Below are 20,109 nucleotides of genomic sequence, written 5' to 3'. Positions count from 1 at the left end.
TGTTAAGAAGATATTTGTGGAATGGTTGAAAAATTAGTTTTAATGACTCCAACATAAGTGTATGTAAACTTCCGACTACAACTGTATGTGTGTGTGTGTGTGTGTGTGTGTGTGTGTGTGTGTGTGTGTGTGTGTGTGTGTGTGTGTGTGTGTGTGTGTGTGTGTGTGTGTGTGTGGATAATGGAAGTGTGTATATTCTAGTGTGCAAAAGCCAGTGTGTGTGTGTGTGTGAATGCGTGTGTTCAGGGGTTTGGAAGGATACTTCATAACATTTTGGGGATCAGTGGATAAATGCAATCATTGGCAGTGCCCAAACTTTCCTATTCTACTTATGTTATGAATAATTTTTGCAACCCATTCTGCTCCATGTAACCAAGGCCTTATATTTGAATGTGGTTTTAATAAAGAAAGAAATGGGCTCTGACTCTCAGACTTTAGCTGCATCCTACATGGCACACTAGCTCCTATTAAGTGCACTACTTTGGATCAGGGCCCATAGGGCTTTGGTCAAAAGTTGTGCACTATGTAAGGAAAGCCTTTCACTTCGAATGTGAATTTAAAACAGAAAAGAGAGTAAAAGGCTCTGAATCCCAAACTATCCTCTCCAGATGCAGAAGCTTGCAGCCAAATGGAAAACCAGCATACTGTACTTGTATTGCTTTGACATAGATTCCTGAGCACCCAAGCCCCCTGAAACCAGCATTGAGGAGCCCATGCAGCTGGGAAGCACACGTTTGAAGCACACGTTTGCCTCTACTGCAGAGGTCTCGGCCATCTCCGTGCAACCTGCCCAGAGCTGACGGGAAACACCAGGGCTCGCCAGGACATGGGGAGACCCTGACGAGCTGTGCAGTTACCTCCCGGCTACCCATTCATTGTCTGTTGCTACCCGCAATCCTCCACTGGGATAACCGTCAGCACCAGATTCAAGCCTTTGTGGACTCCTGGGCCGTGGATAATTTCATTGATCGAGACTTTGCCAGAGTTACAGATCCCCTGCGTAAAATGTCCCATCCCTCTGCAGATCCAAGCCCTCAATGGACGCCACATTGACAGGTGGAATATCAGACCAAGCCCATTCTACTGAAAGTTGGGGTGAACCACTCTGAGACTCTTCATTTTCTGTTGATCAATGCTCTCAAGAACCCCCTTATCCTAGGGTACCCCAGGCGAGCACTACATAACCCACTACTTTCCTGGTCTATGGACACCTACTAGACTGGGGTAAGAACTGCCAGACTAAATGTCTAAGACCACCACCAAGAGACTCGCCGTGTCCTCCTGCGTCCCTTGAAGACCAATACTTTTCCACTCTCCCTCCCGAAAACTTCGATCTCCAGGAAGCTTTCACCCTTCCCCCTCATCGTCCTTACACCTGTGCCATATAACTCCTACACAGCGACATAACTCCCCAGGGTTGTCTGTACTCCCTCTCGACCCCTGAAGCCCCTCTACATCCCGGGCTGGTGCAGGCTTCTTCTTTGTGGGTGAGAAAGATGGAGGCCTGCATCCCTGCTTCGATTACAGAGGGCTGAACCAGATTACGATCAAGAATCATTACCCCCTACCCCTGATGTCCTCTGCATTGGAGTTGGTCCAAGGTGCCCAATTCTCACCAAATTGGACCTCCACAATACTTATAATCTGGTGAGAATCAAGGAGGGAGATGAGTGGAAGACTCACCGGCAGTCTTTCAAGCATTGGTCAATGACACCCTGAGGGATATGTTGAATCGGTTCATCTTTGTTTACCTCAACGACATCTTGATCTTCTCCAAGACCCTTCAGGAACACATACTGCATGTCCTCCAAGTCCTGAGGCACCTCCTGCAGAGTCAACTAAATGTCAACATAGAGAGGTTGGAGTTCCACGTATCCTAGGTTTCATTCCTGGGTCACATTATCTTTACCGCCTGCATCCAAATAGACCCCATAAAGATTGAGGCAGTCGCCAACTGACCCCATCCAACCTCACTCAAGCAGGTCCAGCGGTTCTTCGGGGTTGTACATTTTTACAGGCATTTTATAAGCAACTTTCATGCAGTGGCAGAGCCTCTCCTTGGTCCTAACCGGCAAGTCTCAGACTCGTTTTTGCTGGACCCCCGAGGATGACAGGTCATTCATGGAGCTCAAGGGACGTTTCATCTCTGGACCCATCATTGTTCATCCTGATCCGACTTGTCCCTTTGTGATGGAGGTGGACACCTCGGACAGAGGAATGAGGAGGGCAAGAAATGCACCTTTTCTCCAAGCGGTTCTTGCCATCGGAACGCAACTACAATGTAGGCAACTGGGAACTCTTGGCAGTTAAATGGGCTCTTGAGGGGTGGGAGAACTGGTTGGAGGGGGTACCTCATCCTTTCATAATCTGGATGGACTATAAGAACTTTGTCTCTATTCAAGAAGCCAAGAGGTTGAACACTCACCAGGCGGGCTCTGTTTTTTAACAGGTTCGATTTCACACTAGCCTATCACCTGGGAACCAAGAATAAGAAGGCAGACGCCCTGTCCCACCAACCCGATGTCTCACACAAGGAGAGGGACCCCGAGCCCATCTAGCTCACGCATTGTGGCCCCTTTGATATGGAGTATTGAGACAAGGACCGAGAACCTGACCCCGGCGAGGGACTCACCAACAGACTTTACATTGCGTGATCAGTCCATCCCGATTACTACAATGGAGACACTCCTCTAAATTAACTGGGCATCCAGGCATTAATATGACAGTGGAGATCCTGAGGTGGAAATTCTGGTGGCCCAACATGATGGAGGATTTGTTCCATCTGTGCCCAAAGCAAGTCTTCACGTCAGTGACCGCCCGGGTTGCTCCAATCTCTGCCCATCCCCAGTCGACCCTGGTCTCATCTCTCTTTAGACTTTATCACAGGGTTACCTCCATCTCAAGGGCTTACCACTATCCTGGTGGTCGTCGATCAGTTCTCCAAGACAGCCCATGTCATGGCCTAACCCAAGTTGCCTTCGGTGAAGGAGACCGCTGATCTCATGGTTACCCATGTCTTTCGACTAAACGGACTTCCCCGGGAAATTGTCTCAGATCGTGCACCCCAGTATGTCGCACAGCATTGTGCCTTTTGCTTCCTGTTGGGGGCATCGGTGAGTTTCTCCTCAGGGTTCCACCCTCAGTTGAATGGGAAAACTGAGCGGGCCAACCAGGAGCTGGAGAAGTTCCTCTGCTGCTTCGTCTCTACTCAGGCCAGCAACTGGAGCAAATTCCTCATCTAGAGGAGAATGATCATAACACACTGGAGAACTTGTCCGCTGGACAGATTAGCCCCACCCCCCAACAACAGGCAAACCAACTCCGAAGTCCTTTTTGGCTTCTCCAACCGGGTCAACGAGTGTGGCTGTCAACCCGTGATCTTCCCTGAAGCAATGGCTTTTTTTCTGGCTACTCTTCCGTAAAGCACAGCTCTGTGGAGTGTACAGCTTAAGGTGGTCCCATGGACAGACACTCCAATCTCCAATGTGGAGCTTTGCAGCTCCGCCATGGTTATCTTTGGTCTCTTTGTTGCCTCTGATTAATGCCCTCCTTGCCTGGTCTGTGAGTTTTGGTGGACGGCCCTCTCTTGGCAGGTTTGTTGGGGTGCTATATTCTTTGCATTTTTTAATAATAGATTTAATTGTGCTCCGTGGGATGTTCAAAGTTTCTGATATTTTTTTATTACCCAACGCTGACCTGTACTTCTCCACCACTTTGTCCCTGACCTGTTTGGAGCGCTCCTTTGTCTTCATGGTGTCGCTTGGTGGTGCCCCTTGCTTAGTGGTGTTGCACAGTCTGGGGCCTTTCAGTGTATATATAATGAGATCTTGTGACAGATCATATGACACTGAGATTGCACAGGTGGACTTTATTTAACAAATTATATTATACAAATTATAATTATGACTTCTGAAGGTAATTGGTTGCACCAGATCTTATTATGGGCTTCATAGCAGAGGGGGTGAATACATATGCACGCACCAGTTTTCAATTTTTTTCATTTTTTTAAAAACATGTTTTTTTCCTTTCATGTCACAAATTTTGACTATTTTGTCCATTATAAAAATCTATTTAAATTACAGGTTGTAATGCAACAAAATAGGAAAAACGCCAGGGGCATGAATACTTTTGCAAGGCACTGTATACAGTATTTTGTGCGTAAAGGCTCTCCATAAAGATTTTTCTAATGATTGATACAGTGGTTCCTCCTTTTAAAGTTGTGAGCTTGCACCGCGGGACTTAGAGGTACCCAGCGTCATGGCTTCATTGCTCCAGACCACAACAATGGGTAGTTAGAGCCCTCATTATGCATTTGGGTCCCAAGGTTTTTATATATCGATATCGAGTGGTTCCAATGACGAATTTGATGCGAGCCACCCGTCCCTGGGTGAAGTTGGCTGACAAAACATTAGTGGAACCAAATGTAGGTAGTTATGACATCATAATGAGTAAAGCATCAAAAAAAACAATTGAGAGCAATATGTTAGTTAATGTAGAGACAAATGTTTGTGCATATTTTTTTGTCATGAAGTTAAAAAAAATTAAATGGCTATTTAGCAAGTTAGCAAGTAACTTACAAACATATGATGAATATAAATCATTTTACCTATGTTACCAACTAATTCTGATTATTCCCCAACAGCGGTTCAGTTATGAATCTCTGAGACATTATTTTTCAGTCATATCAAACTCCATTATTTGAGTGATGCTGTGTCTGCATGTTTGTATTACAATTATAGACTTCAACAGTGTTTACCACTCCTGCTCCTGGGACATTAATGATTATACATTGTAACTATGCAATAGACTAGAAACATTATTTAAGTAAAGTCTGATTTGTAATTCATATATACATTTAAAACAACTATGCATATCTAACTTCTTTCATCTGCATTAATCTGAGGACACAGGATAGTATTTCAATGAGATATTTAATTTCAAACAGTGGATAATGTGAAACGCTTTATTAAAAGGAATTCATAATACATGCATTATAATTATGATAATTGTAATATTGTATTATACATACATGTTCAGTCTGTACTTCAATGCACATATGGTGTACATTATAAAACGAGGAAGAAAGACGAGGTGGGGAGAGAGGTGTAGAAGACGGAAAGGGAAAGAGGTAAGAACAGCAGCAGACAGCATATGATTAATGAATTACAGTGCTACCCTAATATTCTCTCAGTTCATCACAATTGCGGTGTCTCCTAATCAGCCTTGGTCCCCTAGTTGGCCCAAATGTTATTTTAAGAGCTGGTGAGTTGGCGATGACGGGACTGGCTTCCTCTTTTACATGAAAACATACCTACAGACGAGAGACAGATGGATAGAGAGAGTGCATGATTAAGCTCATGATTAAGCATGATTATGTTTATTTTATTCAAACATGGTCAGTTATCATAATCATTAGGAGGTGAAGTGCAAAACTGACCTTGGATCATTAACTTTGGGACTACTACAGCTCTGTCTGTATTTCAATGTAAAGCATCTCTTTAAAACTTGATGAGGCTAGGGTCCATTTTTCTCAATTGAAAAGAAGACACTTAGAAGTTTGTAGAAATGTTAAAATAATGTAGGAAACCATAAGACAATAGATATGGTGAAAGAAAATCCAAAGAAAAACCAACCAGATTTTATTCTTTGAGAGAGCACATGCACTTACAATGGAAAGTATAATGGCATTCTGAAATCAAGCTCTCGGGAAGCAATTCCTATGGCTTCCACTGGGTGTCGGCACTCAATGTTCAAGGTTTCAGGCTTGTTTCTTCCAAAACGAGACGAAAATATGTTTTACCACAGACTTGGAAATTCGTTTACACGGGCACGAGGAAGACGACACGCACCTGCTAATATCGTTTTCCTATTGAACATACTTCTTTCCGTATGAAATATTATAGTTTAATTACACTTTAGGGTATCTGAGGATTAAATCTAAACTTATTTTGACTTGTTGAAACAAAGTTTAGGGGAAGAGTTTCGGATTCCTATCTTTGCATGTTGAACGAGTGGGTTACTCAAATCGATGGCACCAACTTTTGGGATATAAAGAAGGATTTTATCTAACAAAACAACACTACATGTTATTGCTGTGACCCTTTGGATGACAAATCAGAGGATGATTTTCAAAAAGTAAGTGAATATTTAATCGCTTTTGTGAATTTATGAGGCCTGTGCCGATGGAAAAATATTTTGATGTGTGGCGCCATCCTCAAACAATCACAATGCATGCTTTCGCTGTAAAGCCTATTGTAAATCGGACAGTGCTGTTAGATTAACAATAATTTGAGCTTTTAACCGATATAAGACACTTGTATGTTCCTAAATGTTTAATGGAAACACTAATGGTATTGAATCACCTCAAGAAGAGGGAGAGTGAGGCCCTTTAAGATCTTACACTCAAAAAAATGCTTGGGTGGTTTGAATGACCCAACTGCTGGGTTGCAGGCATATAGGTCACTTAGTTGGGTAGTTTTCTTAGTAAGGGCATGGCTTTCTTATAGTTATTTTTGGCCACCCGTGAGAGTAAATGTCATTCCAGTTAATCTGTTCTGTTGTATTCTGATATTCTTCTGTTAAGGTTGAACAGTGACGTTTTAGTAGCTTTAAAACCTCTTAGTGCGGAGATCCCACAAGCGGGATCAAATTTGACAACATCCGGTGAAATCCTTGCGTGCCAAATTCAAAATACAAATCGTAATATTAAACAGTCATGAAAATACAAGTGTCATACGTGATTCTTTATCTTAGAATCTTGGTAATCGAACTGCATTGTCAGATTTCAAAAAGGCTTTACGGCGAAAGCATAGCATTCGATTATCCGAGGACAGTGCCTCACATTAGCATATTTTCCAAACCAGCATAGGCGTCACAAAATAACAAATAGCGATAAAATCAATAACTTAATTTTGAAGATCTTCCTCTGTTTGCAATCCCAAGGGTTCCAGCTACACAATGAATGGTTGTTTTGTTCGATAAAGTTCTTCTTTATATCCCAAAAACGCTGTTTAGTTGGTGCCATTGAATTCAATAATCCAGTCCTTCAACGTGCATACAAAGGATTCCAAAAGGTTACCAGCAACGTTCGTCCAAACAAGTCAAACTATGTTTTTTATTAACCCTCAGGTTGTCTAATATCTAAATGAATTATAATGTTTCAGACGTACATTACTATGTTCAATAGCAAAGAGCGTGCCTACGTTCACGTGCGCAAAAATACTACTTTTGCCCTGGCGCTCAACTTGGAAAGATTATAAATACTTCTTCATTTAAAAAAAACAAGACTAAAACCTTGTATAAAGACTGTTGACATCTACTGGAAGCCATAGGAACTGCAATCTGGGAGGTGGAAGTTTTCCGGATCAATTCTCCTCGGGTTTTAGCCTGCTATATCAGTTCTGTTATACTCACAGACCTTATTTTAACAGTTTAACATTTTACCAATTATATACATATCCTAGCTTCTGGGCCTGAGTAACAGGCAGTTTACTTTGGGCACGTCAGACAGACAGAAATTCAGGAAACTAGCCTTTAACGAGGTTAATGAGGCTTATACAAGTGTAAGAGTCCCATACCACTTTTAGACAACATGTTTAGAGATAAATTGACAGGAATTACCATTACTCTCACAGGTGGCCAAAAACAGCTATCTGAAAGCCACATCCCTAATAAGCCACATCCCTAATAAGCCACACTTCCTGAAAATAATCAAAGGATTACATAAAAAATAAAAAAAACATTATGAAGTTAATCAAAACCCAAATTAAATTAACCCATGTTTGGGTGATTCATACAACCCAACTGGCTGGGTCAAAATAACCCAGCACATTCTGTCCAATATTTACCCAGCACATTTTTTTGAGTGTAGGGTTTGTCCCAAATGGCACCGTGTTCCCTATATAGTGCACTATTTCTGACCATGGCTCATAGGGCTCTGGTCAAAGGTAGTGCACTATATAGGGGATAGGTTGCGATTTGGGATGCAGATTTTGCTTTTCAACCTAAGGCATAGCCGCTAACTGACCACATCCTTCCTGTGGTATCTCCACTTTAGGGCATCAAACCAGGGGCGTTTGATTACAAAGCCAGTGATCGCGAGCCCATAAAGAGATTAGGATGATTGCCTTAATGGCACCCTATATTACATACTGAGTGTACAAAACATGTGAATGGGAAAGACAAAAGATTTAAGTGCCTTTGAACGGGGTATGGTAGTTGGTGCCAGGCGAACTGGTTTGAGTGTATCAAGAAATGCAACGTTACTGGGTTTTTCATGCTCAACAGTTTCCCGTGTGTATCCAGAATGGTCCACCACCCAAAGGACATCCAGTCAACTTGACACAACTGTGGGAAGCATTGGAGTCAACATGGACCAGCTTCCCTGTGGAACGCTATCGACACCTTGTAGAATCAATGTCCTGACCAATTGAGGCTGTTCTCAGAGCAAAAGGGTGTGCAACTCAATATTAGGAGTTCTGGTCAATCGTAGTGCACTATCTACAGATGTAGCATCTTAATTTGACATATATTGTCACAGCAAAATAATCCTGCAGCAACGGGATTTTAACGTTTAGTCCATAATGTTGCTTGAACGGTGGTAAGGCTATTAGCTGGCCGAAAGTAGGCTACATGAAAAGTGCAATACTGTTAATACAACCATGTGTTAGAGTGAGTTTTCAGTGAATTTGTGTAAATAACAAAGATCATCTTCAGTGCAGGAAAAAGGAGGATCAAATGAAGATCCTACATCTGTAGGGAATATATTGTCATTCGGGACGCCGACACTGACAAACGAACCATATTGGATTCCATGTTAGTGTGGAGTGATAAATGTCATAAATCCTAGCTACCGCTCGAATCATCTTGTGATAACGGGGTTATAGTGGGCATATAAAAAAAACCTGGCATCCGAGTGGCCAGAGAATAGAGATAATTATGTGAGATTGGGTGGTAATGGAAAAGGCCAAGGTGATAAGGCTTTAGACAGACAGGGTGCAACATTGTTGACAGTGATATTTTCTCTCTCCGCTTGGTTTAGTTTACGTTTAGGTTGTGGCTCATAGCTGTTTTGCTATAGTAAGATTATTTGAGTGCAGACCACAACCAAACTTGCAGCAAAAAATTAGCTAAGCCTGATCACATAAGGATAATGATTTCCCTAACCTATAGACTCGCCAGAGAGGGTAAGATGGCAATTAATTTTGGAAACATGTTTATGAATTAGCTGCTTAAATGAAAAAGCGTGTTGTTTGGTCATTGTAGAGTAGTTTGCCAGCTCTAGCACGTTGACTTCATTTTGTATTCTAATTAAGACAAAAGAGAGACTTGAATAAGGATTTGTAGGCCAACGCTGTGCTTGGAAATTACTTGACAATTGGTGACTTCATTCTGGGACCAGAAATATACCCTGACATTTTTAAGACTCTGGTCCATTGTTTTTCTCGAGTCACACCAATATTAGCCAAATAATTATAATTTTGCGCAACAACAAAATAAATAAGTTGTGAGCACATTGGTGACTGGTCTGAATTTAATTCCATTCAAATATTCTTTATGTACCCATTATTTACCACATTAAGAATGGCATAGCATGTTACAAATATCAGCATCTATGGCATCCATTAGCCTTGTTTTTTATCTAGTCCTTTTTTGCATCATATACTGTATACATTGGCACATTCCAAACATTTTGCACATTCCAAATGTTTCCTCTTTAGAATGGATGAGCACTCCCTCTCTTTCCCCCCGACACACAGCTAGCTTCCTGTCCACGCAATGTGTCGTGGTGACAAGCACATTTTTCATAATTCCACAGTTTCATTATAACCTGAGAATGATTGATGAAGCTCCAACAGTTGACTGTAACACATTGTCTTGGGTCTGTAGGTTCTGTGACAGCCTGACACACATAGGGAAGTGGTGGGTGATCTCCTGCTGCATTGCTTGGTGCCCTGCACTTTGAGTACACACACAAACACACACACACATGCACACATACACACACAAGCAGTAGGATTGACATATGAAAAGGAAGAAAAAAATGTGGGAAATTACTATTTTTCTCCAAGTCTAGCCTTGTTGATACCCCTACTATAAATTAACTGGTGGTTTATTTTCTGCCGGCTTCCATAATCTGTCTCTATGTCAGTTTTGCTATAGTAAGCTTATTTGAGTGCACACCACAACCAACCCTGCAGAATGAAGTTAGCTAAGCATGATCACATAAAGATAATGATTTCCCTAACCTATAGACTCGCCAGAGAGGGTAAGATGGCAATTAAATGTGGAAATATACTTACAGATTTGCTGCTTAAATGAAGAGGCTTCTTCTTTGGGCATTGGATAGTAATTTGCCGGCTCTAGCATGTTGACTTCACTGTAATTAAGACTAAAGAGAGACTTGAAATAAGGTTTGTTATGCCAAAACTGTGCTTGTAAATTTATTGAAAAAAGCCTACAAATACAGTTCGAAATAATCAACACAAATATCTTGTGAGCAGATGTGCATTGATTATTTTTCTTTTCCAGCCCTTTTCCATGCTGATTTCATGCCCATTTTACAACTCAATTACTTTTCTCTTTCTAGTCATCGAACAGCCAAAATAGAAACACACCAGAGAAAGGACATTATGTCTCAAAGAAACGCAATGGCTGTTATGTCAAGAATCACACCTAGCATTTCTCACCTCTTGATGTTGTTTTCCTCATATGCCTCCCTGAAAATGTCAGTTTGGGTGTTGGGCCATGAAGACATAGTGTGATGTGTGTATATATACTGTAGGCTACTTCACACTCTAAACGTCAGTATTTAGCCACAGAGTGACAGTTTTCTGATGGTGACCATTTTCATGTGTTAACATAAAGAGACTTTTCTCAAACTGCCCTAGGGCTTTTGAAACACTATTGAATCCCTCAAACCAGGGCAACTTGACACCTATAGGATTCAATGAGTTGTTGAACAGCATTAACAAGAATCCATATGGCTACTGTTTTAGTTGTATAGTCCCAAATAGAGTGTTTGTAGATTCAGTAGATGTCTATGGGGGACTATTCAAAGACAATGTAACCCCAAAAGATCACAAATTCTGGGCTATGAGTTAGTATATCAGTACATCAGTAGTATCTTACAAATAAACATTTAGAGAGCTGATGTCCAGAACACTGTGAGATTAATGTTTTTAAGCTCAAGTTTTTATTTTTGTATATTTTGTATTTTTTTATATATACCCCCATGGCAGTCATGGACACTGAAATATTGGACACTGAAGGACACGGAAGTATGGATGACTAACATAAAAAAAAGAAACATGTACACACAATTTAGATGAGAAGACTCAAAGAGTCTTATTAATCACTAGGTAGGAGTAGTAGATCTTTTGTATCTCTCAGCCCTGTCGTGTGGGACAGAGAGACGATGGGTGCTGGGGGTTCTGCCTGTCACTTCTCTTCGACAGGCATTTAACCAGTCTCGAAAGTGGGACTTGTCTAGAGAGATGTCAAAGTCCAGGCACAGCTCCTCTCTTTGCTCTTCAACTGTTTGCAGTGACAGTGTCTTCAGTGCATCGGTGCACCTCACATATGCAGTGCCCAGGATGATGTGGCAGGCATGCTTTAGGATGCAATAGAACTTCTCTGAGAGTGCTTGGTATAATGAGCAATGCCAAACTGGTGCAGAATATTCAAGGCATGCCCGAACATAGCCTGTTAATATGTCTACGAGGTGCATCTGTGGCACATTGAACCTTTTAAGAGGGCATAAAATAACAGGTTCTTGTTAGCTTTACCAGTCGATTATGTGATTTGTTTTTCACACTGAAGAATTTTCCGTAATATGGATCTGAGAATCTTCAGAAACTTGCAGGTCCTTTCCAATCAATGATAAGGGAAACAAAGAGTTTAATTATTGTGTGTTTTTAATGAAGATGCGCAGAGAAGAGATACCATGTCAAACTCTTCATTCTGTTCCACTCATGCTGTCTACGACTCTCATTGCTATCGTTTGATGTCAGATATCATGCCGTCATTTGACGTCTCTCTGCATAAAAGAGAGGGGGGCGAAGATAAAACAGAAAAATAAAAGATCAGAACTAGCTTAGTCATTTTTATTTGGGGCCAGGCTGCATTCAAATGCTGTAACTCAGACAGGGCATCAAAGGATTCACAGAGTATTTTATATCCCTTCTCCATTGCTATTTCTGACCCTAAAACATGCCTCGCTGAAAGCAGGGGCAGAGATTAAACTAGACTTTCAGACTGCCAACATCAAAGCAAGCTTGCGCAACAACAAAAAAACATGATAATGAAAATAAATGTGTGAACTGGTACTAGTTTACACTTGTATAGAGAAAAATATGTTTAACGCTGATTAAACTTCGGCTCTATTTTTAGATGAGAGGAGAACACTTTATTTTTCTATCTCTCTGCTTTAAATCCCACAGCTTGCATGCAACACTCAGAAACAGCAGCTCCTCTTATATTGTTAGGTCATGAAGGATGACAGTGTCTGCATTCCAAATGTCACCCTATTCCCTTCATAGTGCACTACTTTTAACCAGAGCCCTATGGGATGTTAGCCCTTGTCCACGGGGTGTAAACGGCATAGGCACAGGTCAAAAGAAATGCACTAAATAGGGAATAGTGTGCCATTTTAGACGCATCCAGTGCCTGTCTTCCTGCCTGCGACCCCAGTGGCCTCAAACCTGCTGATGTTTGATTTAACATTAGTTAACATCCATATTAACATAAAGTACCAGTCAAAAGTTTGGACACATCTTAAAAAAATATATATTTCACCTTTATTTAACCAGGTAGGCTAGTTGAGAACAAGTTCTCATTTACAACTGTGACCTGACCAAGATAAAGCAAAGCAGTGCGACAGAAACAACAACACAGAGTTACACATGGGATAAACAAGCGTACAGTCAATATCACAATAGAAAAAAGAAAGTCTATATACAGTGTGTGCAAATGGCATGAGGAGGTAAGGCAATAAATAGGCCATAGTAGCAAAGCAATTACAATTTAGCAGTTTAACACTGGAGTGATAGATGAGCAGATGATGATGAGCAGATGATGGTGTGTAAGTAGTGATACTGGTGTGCAAAAGAGCAAAAAAGTAAATAAAATTGGTTGTGATTGGTTGTGCTATTTACAGATGGACTATGTACAGCTGCAGCGATCTGTTAGCTGCTCAGATAGCTGATGTTTAAAGTTAGTGAGGGAAATGTAAGTCTCCAGCTTCAGCGATTTTTGCCATTCGTTCCAGTTACAGGCAGCAGAGAACTGGAAGGAAAGGCAGCCAAAGGAGGTGTTGGCTTTCGCGATGACCAGTGAGACATACCTGATGGAGTGTGTGCTACGGGTGGGTGTTGTTATCGTGACCAGTGAGCTGAGATAAGGCGGAGCTTTACCTAGCATAGACTTGTAGATGACCTGGAGTATGTGGGTCTGGCAACGAATATGTACCGAGGGCCAGCCGACTAGTGCATACAGGTCGCAGTGGTGGGTGGTATAAGGTGCTTTGGTATCAAAACGGAAGGCACTGTGATAGACTACATCCAAATTGCTGAGTAGAGTATTGGAAGGTATTTTGTAGATGACATCGCCGAAGTCGAGGATTGGTAGGATAGTCAGTTTTACTAGAGTAAGTTTGGCGGCGTGAGTGAAGGAAGCTTTGTTGCAAAACAGAAAGACAATTCTAGATTTGATTTTGGATTGGAGATGTTTGATATGAGTCGGTAAGGAGAGTTTACAATCTAGCCAGACACCTAGATATTTGTAGTTGTCCACATATTCTAGGTCATAGTGATGCTAGTGATGCTAGTGATGCTAGTATCACGGGCGGGTGGGGGCAGTGAATGGTTGAAAAGCATGCATTTGGTTTTGCTAGCATTTAAGGGCAGTTGGAGGCCACGGAAGGAGTGTTATATGGCATTGAAGCTCGTTTGGAGGTTAGTTAACTTCTTGCGTCGAGCAATCCCGTATCCGGGAGCGTAATCATAGCCTCAAGCTCATTAGCATAACGCAACATTAACTATTCATGAAAATCGCAAATGAAATGAAATAAATATATTGGCTCACAAGCTTAGCCTTTTGTTAACAACATTGTCATCTCAGATTTTCAAAATATGCTTTTCAACCATAGCTACACAAGCATTTGTGTAAGAGTATTGATAGCTAGCATAGCATTAAGCCTAGCATTCAGCAGGCAACATTTTCACAAAAACAAGAAAAGCATTCAAATAAAATCATTTACATTTGAAGAACTTCGGATGTTTTCAATGAGGAGACTCTCAGTTATATAGCAAATGTTCAGTTTTTCCAAAAATATTATGTGTGTAGGAAAAATCGCTCCGTTTTGTTCATCACGTTTGGCTAAAAATTCAGTCATTACAACGCCAAACTTTTTTACAAATTAACTCCATAATATCGACAGAAACATGGTAAACGTTGTTTAGAATTAATCCTCAAGGTGTTTTTCACATATCTATTCGATGATAAGTCATTCGTGGCAGTTGGGTTTCTCCTCTGAAGCAAATGGAAAAATGCACGCAGCTGGAGATTACGCAATAATTGCAACGGAGGACACCAAGCGAGCACCTGGTAAATGTAGTCTCTTATGGTCAATCTTCCAATGATATGCATACAAATAAGTCACAATGCTGCAGACACCTTGGGGAAACGACAGAAAGTGTAGGCTCATTCCTTGCGCATTCACAGCCATATAAGGAGACATTGGAACACAGCGCCTTCAAAATCTGGGGCATTTCCTGTTTGAAATTTCATCTTGGTTTCGCCTGTAGCATCAGTTCTGTGGGACTCACAGATAATATCTTTGCAGTTTTGGAAACGTAGAGTATTTTCTTTCCAAAGCTGTCAATTATATGCATAGTCGAGCATCTTTTCGTGACAAAATATCTTGTTTAAAACAGGAAAGTTTTTTATCCAAAAATTAAAAGAGCGCCCCCTATATTGAAGAAGTTAACACAGTGTCCAAAGAAGGGCCAGATGTATACAGAATGGTGTCGTCTGCATAGAGGTGGATCAGGGAATCACCCGCAGCAAGAGCGACATCGTTGATAGATACAGAGAAAAGAGTCGGCCCAAGATTTGAAACCTGTGGTACCCCCATAGAGACTGCCAGAGGTCCGGACAACGGGCCCTCCGATTTTACACACTGAACTATGTCTGCGAAGTAGTTGGTGAACCAGGCGAGGTAGTCATTTGAGATACCAAGGCTATTGAGTCTGCCAATAAGAATACGGTGATTGACAGAGTCAAAAGCCTTGGCTAGGTCGTTGAAGACGGCTGCACAGTACTGTCTTTTATCGATGGCGGTTATGATATCGTTTAGTATCTTGAGCGTGGCTGAGGTACACCCATGACCAGATTGCACAGCGGAGAAGGTATGGTTGGATTCGAAATGGTCAGTGATCTGTTTATTAACTTGGCTTTCAAAGACCTTAGAAAGGCAGGGCAGGATGGATATAGGTCTATAACAGTTTGGGTCTAGAGTGTCACCCCCTTTGAAGGGCTTTCCAATCTTTAGGGATCTCGGGACGATACGAAAAAGAGGTTGAACAGACTGGTAATAGGGGTTGCAACAATGGCAGTGGATCATTTTAGAAAGAGAGGGTCCAGATTGTCTAGCGCAGCTGATTTGTATGGGTCCAGGTTTTGCAGCTCTTTCAGAACTTACTCATTATTGACTATTTTCTACATTGTTGAATAATAGTGAAGATATCAAAACTATGAAATAACACTTCATGTAGAAACTAAAAAAGTGGTAAACAAATCTAAATATATTTTATATTTGAGATTCTTCAAAGTAGCCACCTTGATGACAGCTTTGCACACACTTGGCATTTTCTCAACCAGCTTCATGAGGTAGTCACCTGGAATGCATTTCAAATAATAGGTGGAACCATGACAGTACCTTTCTGGCAAGATCACCTCAAATAAGCAAAGAGAAATGACAGTCCATCATTACTTTAATACAAGGAACATTTCAAGGTTTCTTCAAGTGCAGTTGCAAAAACCATAAAACGATGTGATGAAGCTGGCTCTCATGAAGACCACCACAGGAAAGGAAAACCTAGGGTTACCTCTGCTGCAGAGGATAAGTTTGTTAGATTTAACTGCACCTTAGATTACAGCCAAATAAATGCTTCACAGAGTTCAAGTAACAGACACATCTCAACATCAGCTGTTCAGAAGAGACCACATGAATTAAGCCTTCATTGTTGAAGGGAAACCACTACTAAAGGACACCAATTAGAACAAGAGACTTGCTTGGGCCAAGAAACAAGATACATTGACATTAGACTGTCCTTTGGTATGATGAGTCCAAATGTTGAGTAAGTTTCTTTGTTAGACGCAGAGTAGGTGAACGGATGATCTCCGCATGTGTGGTTCCCACTGTGAAGCATGGAGGAAGAAGTGTGATGGCGTGGGGGTGTTTTGCTGGTGACACTGTCTGTGATTTATTTAGAATTGAAGGCACACTTAACCAGTGTGGCTAACACAGCATTCTGCAATGATACGCCATACCATCTGGTTTGCGCAGAGTGGGACTATCATTTGTTTATCAACAGGACAATGACCCAACACACCTCTAGGCTGTGTAAGGGCTATTTGACCAAGAAGGAGAGTGATGGAATGCAGCATCAGATGACCTGGCCTCCACAATCACCTGACCTCAACCCAATTCAGATGTTTTGGGATGAGTTGGACCGCAGAGTGAAGGGAAAGCAAGGCAGAGCTGTCATCAAGGCAAAGGGTGGTTACTTTCAAGAATCTCAAATATAAAATATATTTTGGTTTGTTTAACTTCTTATGGTTAAAAACCAGAGAGAATAAAGCGAGGCAAATTCAAATAAATTGATATAAAAATCTAACTTTCATTCAATCACACATGTAAGATACTCAATTAAAGCTACACTCGTTGTGAATCCAGCCAACATGTCCGATTTTTTTAAGGCTTTTCGGCGAAAGCATAAGAAGCTATTATCGGATGATAGCACAACAGTAAACAAAGAGGGTAGCATATTTCAACCCTGCAGGCGCTACACAAAACGCAGAAATAAAACATGCCTTACCTTTGACGAGCTTCTTTTGTTGGCACTCCAATATGTCCCATAAACATTACAATTGGTCCTTTTGTTCAATTAATTCCGGCCATATATATCCAGAATGTCAATTTATTTGATCCAGAAAAAAACAGCTTCCAAAATGCGCAACGTCACTACAAAATATTTCAAAAGTTGCCTATAAACTTTGCCAAAATATTTAAAACTACTTTTGTAATAGAACTTTAGGTATTTTTAAACGTTAATAATCGATCAAATTGAAGACTGGTCTATCTGTGTTCAATACAGGAACACAACAAACCAAGCTACTTTTCAAGTCTTGCGCAACTCTCAACAGTGTTACACAGTTCCTAGTTGGCCCTACTTCTTCATTGTACAAATGAATAACCTCAACCAAATTCCAAAGACTTGTGACATCTAGTGGAAGCGGTAGGAACTGAAAACAAGTTCCTTAGAAATATCGTTTGCCAATGGTTAGATCTCAGGGTTTTGCCTGCTACATAAGTTCTGTTATACTCACAGACATGATTCAAACAGTTTTAGAAACTTCAGAGTGTTTTCTATCCAAATCTACTAACAAGCCGCATATCTTATATTCTTGGCATGAGTAGCAGGAAGTTGAAATTGGGCACACTATTTATCCAAAAGTGAAAATGCTCCCCCCTATACCTTAAGAAGTTTTAACACTCAGTTAATACATGATTCCATATGTGTTATTTCATAGTTTTGATTACTTCACTATTATTCTACAATGTAGAAAATCGTAAAATAAAGAAAAACCCTTGAATGAGTAGGTGTGTCCAAACTTTTTACTGTTACTGTACGTGTCACATTGAATCATGGCTAATTGCGTGCTATCTGTTCATGTTTTCCATTATATGATTAGGATCAATACACAAGCTCTGGGGGCCCGGCTCTGTGGGCCCTGTGCGTAGGTGGGTGGCATGGAACTGACTAGCTACTGGATCAAAGTGGAAATTGGGTGTTGTTGGATTTGATCAGTGAAGCGAATGTTCATTAGCAATAGAGACATGAACACAAACATACACACAAACCCTCAATCCCTTATACCCAGACCCCATGTACAACAGTCTCTAAGGCACTGGGGACATCCACAGAAATCCACCTTATTCGTCCCTGCTGTTGGTGTTTGTGTGCAGGCATACATTAAGAGCCTGCAGCCACCCCCATCCGGCTCCACTGGCACCAGCTCCTGTGGCACTAGAGAAAGTCAGCTGTGCCTACCCATCTGCCATGGAGACAGCACCAACCACCAACCACTCTGTGTGTGTGTGTGTGTGTGTGTGTGTGTGTGTGTGTGTGTGTGTGTGTGTGTGTGTGTGTGTGTGTGTGTGTGTGTGTGTGTGTGTGTGTGTGTGTGTGTGTGTGTGTGTGTGTGTGTGTGTGTGTGTGTGTGTGTGTGTGTGATCATTGCTAGACAGCCATTGTCAAGTGTTGCCATACATTTTCAACTGATTTAAGTCAAAACTGTAACAATGCCACTTAGGAACATTCAATGTTGTCTTGGCAAAAAACTCCAATGTATATTTAGCCTCTTGTTTTAAAAAGCATGTTAAACACTATTATTGCACATAGAGTGAGTCCATGAAATGTATGTGCCATGTTAAGCACATATTTACTCCTGAACGTATTTAGGCTTGCCATAACAAAGGGGTTAAATTGACTCAAGACATTTCAGCTTTTTATTTTTTTATTAATTTGTAAAAAAAAAAATAATAATAATAATTCCCCTTTGATATGGGGTATTGTGTGTAGGACAGTGACCAAATATCTGAATTCTATAAATGTTTAATTCATTGGGTGTGTATACTTTCTGAATGCACTATAATGCATGGGTTGTTTTAAATGCTCATAAAAGTGTGGTACAAGGAATCGATGACAACACTTGGTATGTAAAGCATAAACAACACATTTGTATTATTTAATTGACCCACAACATGATTGGCAATACTTTTATTGATCTCACTTTATTTCAGTTTTTTCCGGAGATACGTGTAGTCAGGCTGTCTTCCTTCAGGAATCTGTGAAGAAAATGTCTTCCCCACATCTCAAGCACTCAGGACAAACCTGTGCTGGCAGTGCCAGAGGAACAACTATCAGATCTTCAGATCTGCCAGAAGTTGTTAAGTCAGCCAAGCTGAAGAAGCAAGAGCAGCATCTCCTGCTTGTTCAGAGTTAGCGGTCTGTCTACCAGAAGATGGTTGCTGACTGCAAGACCACCTGTAGGTAGGTAGGTAGGTAGGTAGTTAGGTAGGTAGGTATGCACATTTTAATTTATCTTAATGTTGTTTTGTTGTTTGCAGGTACATTATGCTTCTGACCCTATGCAGCCATGTCCCATCTACTTTTTAACTCATCGCAAGTGTTGCTTGTTTGTTGTCTGCTTTGAAGGAATACCACAACAAGCCAACTATTTGATTGATGAAGGCATGTCTGTCACGGTTTCCCCCGAAGTTGGCTCCCCTGCCTGTTCGGGCAGCGCTCTGCGGTCGCCGTCACCGGCCTACTAGCCGCCACCGATCCCTTTTTGGTTGTCTGTTTGTTTTGTCTTATTAGTTTCACCTGTGTCCTGTTTTATGTGCTTAATGGGCTTCCTTATTTAAAGTACGTGTTCCCGCACCTTTCCCCAGTGGAACTCTCTGCACCTGATTCCTTCCTCACCCACCTAATCCCGTGTGACAATGTCACCCATCGTATCTTCACCAACTACGAAATTCGGGAAACACATGTAAACCTGAATTGTGATAACTGCAGAGACCAAAACAAGAATACATTTGTGCATGGCGGACCATGGACAAGCTCCATTTCAGTCTGGACCTTCACTTCCTGATCACAGGCCACACCAAGTTTTCTCCCGACTGGTGCTTCGGCATCATCAAGCAGCTCTTCAGAAAGACCAGAGTGAACACTTTGACTGAAATTGCTGGTTTTGTGAAGGACAGCACTGTGACTGGAGAATGGTACATGCTGGTGGAAAGCTATGGCTGGCAACAACACC

At 41.3% G+C, this 20,109-nt stretch overlaps 1 long non-coding RNA gene across 2 annotated transcripts; it reads right to left on the bottom strand.

The window, feature by feature from the left end:
- Positions 1-4,912: 4,912 nt before the first annotated feature.
- On the bottom strand, positions 4,913-10,761 carry LOC109899536 (uncharacterized). 2 transcript variants are annotated; one of them, XR_002256492.2, is made up of 4 exons: positions 10,689-10,761; positions 10,302-10,390; positions 9,830-9,958; positions 4,913-5,311 (listed from the first exon to the last, which is right to left on the bottom strand). It is a non-coding gene; the product is annotated as an uncharacterized LOC109899536 (long non-coding RNA). The 2 variants fall into 2 exon arrangements; XR_002256491.2 differs by lacking the exon at positions 10,689-10,761 and having other exon boundaries at positions 10,302-10,638.
- Positions 10,762-20,109: the final 9,348 nt, after the last annotated feature.

Source organism: Oncorhynchus kisutch, linkage group LG11 (genome assembly GCF_002021735.2).
Source record: "Oncorhynchus kisutch isolate 150728-3 linkage group LG11, Okis_V2, whole genome shotgun sequence".
Taxonomy (NCBI): Eukaryota; Metazoa; Chordata; class Actinopteri; order Salmoniformes; family Salmonidae; genus Oncorhynchus; species Oncorhynchus kisutch.
This window is presented reverse-complemented; position numbering and strand designations above follow the sequence as displayed.